Raw genomic sequence first — 6,000 nt, forward strand, 5'->3', positions numbered from 1 at the left:
CGTACAGTGGATTTGCACAGTTAAGCCACACTTAAATATGTATGAATGTCATTGCTTTAGATCTCTGGTTCTCTTTGCTTCAGGACCCAGATTTTACTGTATCAAACTCATAACCTGTATTTAATGTCATCTGGGTCATACATACTGTTATAAGTTTGAGGTCGGAACATTTTTTTAAGATCTTGAAGTGTCTTATGCTCACCATTCTGATATGATCAAAAATACAGTAGCCCATAAAATGTAATATTGTGAAATATTATTGCAATTCCAAATTATTTTTCTATTGTAATATATTTTAAAATGTAATGTATTCCTGTGATCAAAGCAGAATTTCCAGCATCATTACTCCAGTCTTCAGTGTCACATGATCCTTCAGAAATCATTCTAATATGATGATTTGATGCTTAAGAAACATTTATTATTATTATTATCAACGTTGAGCTGCTTAATTGTGGTGGAAACCTCGATACTTTTTTTTTTTTTTTGAAAGATCAAAAGAACAGCATTTTTTTTTTTTTTACATTATAAATGTATTTACTGTCACTTTTGATCAATTTAATGCATCCTTGCTGAATACTTCTGATTTCTTTTGATTTAAAAAAGTATATTAATTACTTTAAACTTTTGAATGGTAGTGTATTTTCTTTAACCTAGTTGGTTTTCTAGGATAAAATGTTTTCTCATGCAAAAAATGATTGAGCACAGAATATGATCAGCCACATTTTTTAAACAAAAGGATTTTCCCCCTTATTAATCTGGCTGTCACAAACATTTATAAAACCTTTCTTGAATTAGACATATATCGTGAATTATGAGATACTCTCCAGCCTATATTAATAATATATTAAATCTCTGAGATAATAATGAGCTTCATTCCACGCAATTCAAAGTGCTCTACAGTGGAAAGTGTAGACAAAGACATAAAGCTGCAAGGTTTGTCACGAGTTTGAGAGTGTTCTGTCCTGGTCCTACTGGGTGAACTGTTCTCTATTGACTTACAAGCAGGAGGCATGTGTCCAAACGCACTGCACTATTTTCCTGTAATAATAGCCAGCAGCCATGCAGCTAAATTATTAATGGGCACTATTCAATACAAACAGGTAGACACACACACACGCACGCACACACACACGCGTCTTTGCAGCCACTCCAGCCAGGTTTTATTTCACGCACAAGAAGTTCCCGCCCACACATGCTCACATCACAGCAAACGCCAAACGAGTGTTTGGGTTTTAGGAGGACCTGGAGAGACGGGACGTTTTACACTAGCCTTAGACTAGACAGATTTATAGGATCTTGTATTACTGGTCTAGATGGTTTTGGACAGTACCATGATGACAATACCAGGGTAGTTTTTGCAAGAGCAGTAATCCGAGGTCATATTAGTCTTATATTATTTTTGTTTTGTTTTAAAGCAGTGGTTTAAACTGGTCTAAGAATTGAGAAAACAAGGGGGAAAAAACTATGATAAATTAAGACAACTAAATATACAACCAATCATAGACAACCATGGACAGCAAAATAAGTCAAGAGAAAACACTTCGGCTGTTGACAATTGCATGTCCAATCAAACTCACTGAACACAAATTATTGTAGGATTTTCTTTGAACAATTTTCACTTAGAAATTGCTAGTAAATTTCACAAAGAATTACAAAGAATGGAAAGTAACACATTGAATTAAATGTGAAAATTTGAAAGACTGAAAAATATTTTCCGGTAAAACTTACTCCAATAATCTTTTACAGAATATTTTGCTGTGAATTCATCCATGCACTCAAAAACCATGAACATATCTATTCTAAATACATAAGTAAATACAAGTAAAAATAACATATCATTTTGTCGACCACAGTTTATTTTTTACAGTGAATTATTGGCTGCTGAGACCATGAATGCATTACAATTTTCAGCTTTTCTATTCATGTCAAGTTAATAATTTTGTACATTATTGGGCCTATGCAGTTAATATTAATAAATCGAAGTGTTCGATCTTAAAAATATTTTGTTTGCTTTTGAAAAGTTGTTTATTGTACAAATCAGAAGTTGAGATCCACTGATTTAATGTACTTTCCTGAATGTTAGAAGGAATTTAGTAATTAAGTTCCACGGTAGTACTTTACTTTAACTGAGTGACCTTTTGCAGGAAATGGAGAGTCCATTCACCTAAAGGCAAAGAAATCCTCCCACATTCCTGCAACACTGCCATTGCAATTTTACGTTTTACGTTCCCTTTACCATCTGTAGGTGAATCGACAGAATTTGGCACCGATGTGCAGCAGCCAGATGAGATTAGAAGGTTAAGGCTTGCGGATCATACCATTACATGATCAATAGCAGGGTTAGGGGGGAGTGAGTACACTGATGGGGCAGAACACATATACCATCAACCTCTCGACCCCCTCCACACACACACACACACACACACACACACACACACACACACACACACACACTCCACATCCTCCCTCCCCTCGATCAATTAGCTGCTAAGTAAAGAGATCTGTCCTGTGCCGCCCAGGCCACACTGTAAGAGATATGCCCTCCTCCCCTCCTGTCCTGTCCCGTCCGCAGAGAGAAATGAAATCCTCCCTGTGTTACTGCGGGCTCTTCTGAGATAAAGGCTCTAAATAAAGAGCGCTTACATCATCAGCCATGGCATCACCCATCAGAGGAGACTCGCACAAATCATATCACATCTACAAACCATCTCTATGATCATTAAAGCACATGAAAGGTATTGCAAAAGAAATATAGACTGTGCCACAAAAGCTCTTCAAACGAGTCCTGTGATCGATTGGCTGTGCTGATCAACCAATCAGATAGCAGCCAGCATTAAACGGATACTGCGATAATCTTTTCTTCCCTATTGTTAGTATATCCGAGCGAAGTAGCTTCTTGAACAAGAACAAATGTTGGGGCGGGACTTGATTTTGTCCATGAGGAATTGATTGGATGGTTGTGGTTTGCTATTGGTCGATCTCATGTCATGTGAGTGACAGGTGGCCGCGCCCTCACGCCTAATCAGAGAAGAGAAGAGATGGCACTGCAAGAGTGAGGGGAAGTTATTTTGATTAAAGATTATGAGGGCACATGAAAAAAGATAAATCGGATAAATCATGTATAATGAACACAGCAATATTCCATAAAAACAAGAATTGTCACAGAAAATCACAGGAATAAATTACATTTTAACATATAATAAAACAGTTATTTAAATATTTTGCAATATTGCTGTTTTTACTGTAAAAAAAGAGAGACTTCTTTATAAAAACAAAAACAAACTCCATATTTTTGACCTGTAATGTATGTGTAGGTCGAAGTCAGGAAGTGATAAAACAGAACATGTGCATTCATGTTTGTTTGGATAAAATGGACATCACATTGCAAAGCAATTAGGACTTTCAAACTCATATAGGCACTTCCCAGCAGGATTTGAGGACAACATTAGTCCTGCAACCGTCCGCTGTGAACAAGCCGTCATACCTCAGCAGTGTGAGAGATGTAGAAACTGTCTGAAGAACACTTTCAGGAGCTACATGACTCGAACCGATGTGGAGGTGACACTTCCTGTTAGCAGCCACATGCTCTGATGATCCTCACTCAACACAATAGCCATAGACTCAATAATTAAACCAACACTAGTCATCATTCCTGATTCTGTGCCATCTGTGATTCACTCCACACTTTCAGTTTGGTTCAGTGTCTCACATCTTATTAAATACCATTGTTCACATCTCACATTCATGTGCACTCTTTGTTTTTGGCCTGTTTACATTGGAAAGTTGACAGATCCTGCGGCGTGACGAGCTGCCGTTCATTAAAGAAAACCAAACATTTTAAGAATTATACATCCAATGAACCTCATATTAATTGAGAGACTACAGGGAATATTTTCACTTTGAAAAACGCATTCATCAGTCTACCAGGCTACTGAAGCTACTAAAACTTAGCTTTCATCACAGGAATAAAATACATCTTAAAATATATTACAATAGAAAACATTATTATTTAAAATTGTAATAATATTTCACAATATTGATGTTTTTACTGTAAATTTGATCAAATAAATGCAGCCCTGGTGAGCATAAGACACTTTGTTCAAAAACATAAAAACATCTTACCAACCCCTTTAAACGGTATGATTAAAAAAAAGAATTGAATTGAAAGAATTAAGCACATTTTACTTTTAATTCAAGCAAAGTAATACCAGAATTCCAGATGTTTCAGGAAATTCACTCTTAAAGGGTAAGTTCACCCAAACATGAAAATTCTGTCATTAATTACTCACTCTCATGTCGTTCCAAACCCGAAAAATGAAGATCTTTTTGATGTCCCTCCATTGACAGCTACGCAACTACCACTTTCAAAAAGTTCATAAAGAGATTGTAAAACTAATCCATATGAATCGAGCGGTTACAATTTTATGAAGAGACTCTCACTTTATATGAAGAACAGGTTGAATTTAAGCTTGAGGAGTAAATAATAACATCATTTTCATTTTTGGGTGAACGAAACATTTCCATCCAACATTATCAGTTCATTCCTGAAATTCAAAACAAGCTCTTTATCCAGTGTTGTCTGGAATTCCATTCGTCATATTATCCGCTCGATTAATTTAACGTGATACCCATTTGCCTGATCTAAACGCTATAAATTTCACTGGTCCGGATCACGTTGCTTCAGGGCTCCTTGTACTGCACATCTGTTGGCACCTGCTCGACACCACACGACATAATTACGACACACTGGAAAGGTGTGAGGCGTCATCCGGGGCCCACGCCGCTCCTGGCCCCGGGCCACAGCTCCTCACAGCGGTGTAATCAGATTGGGGCCGGTGAGAGACTGAACGAGCCTCTCCGGGCTGCTTGGCTGTTTGCAGAGAGACTGCAGGATCGGTAATGCTCTAGATTAATAGACAGCTATAAGATCAGTGCTGGAATGTCACGAGCGATCTAGAAACGGTGCAAAATGTTGGACACGGTGGGAAAAGGGTGGTATTTCTGTGGATGGGAAAGGCCATAAGTGATAGATTCTTATATTTCCCCTTTAAGGACATTTTTGTCACATTACAGGACAAATGCATTCATGCTATAGGATATGTTTTTTTTTTCCATTAATATTTTTCATATGAAGACAGTGCAAGACCAGAGTGCTGTATTACAATGGCACATGTTGGTCCAGGTTGTTATGAGACGTCCATCTGATGTGCAGCGACAGCCCTCCGTCTGGATTGAATTAGCTGGAGCACTTATCAAGAGAGAGAATGACGGGCAAAAACACTCAAAAGAAATATTTCATGACTAAACGTGTCAACAGACACTAGAAAGTTTCGGACAGGATGTTGTTTGAGTGCTATAAAGTACAACAATTAATAAAATAGCAGTAGACTGTGGCCTAAAGCAACAGGCCACAAAGTTTTTTAGTACCATTGATATTTTGTTAATATTTACGTTTAGATTTTACTTTGTATATTTTGTAACCACTTTAATTTTAGTTAAATATTTAGTAATTTTTTAAAATGTTTACACTGTGATAAATAATCACAGCAATAATTTTTTTTTCAAGTTACATTTTTCAAATTCAACATTAGAATAAGAAATAATGTGTTGTTTTAACTTAAAAAAGTGTGTTCTTGCTTGACAAAATATTAAGTTTAGTTAACTTTAGTTTAGTTGGATATTTAGGTTATCTCGACATATTTTTAGTTGTTATAACTAATTGCAGCAACATTTTTTACAGTGATATAGTTTATTTAGTTTCAGTTCAAGTTAAACTAAAGGAAAATGAGGAGTGTTGCCTTTGCAACTAACTGAAATAAAATAAGTTTATGTTAATAAAGATTTATTTTATTTCAATTACCATTTATTTTATTTTAAGTGCACTGTACAAAAAATTGCTGCCTTTTAAGTACAATCAACTTGACTGTACAAGTCATTTCAACTTAAATTATATTACATTAATTATATTAAATTGACAATGAAAACAATCAAATTAGTTGA

The sequence above is a fragment of the Rutilus rutilus genome (genome assembly GCF_951802725.1).
Source record: "Rutilus rutilus genome assembly, chromosome: 12".
NCBI classification, from domain to species: domain Eukaryota; kingdom Metazoa; phylum Chordata; class Actinopteri; order Cypriniformes; family Leuciscidae; genus Rutilus; species Rutilus rutilus.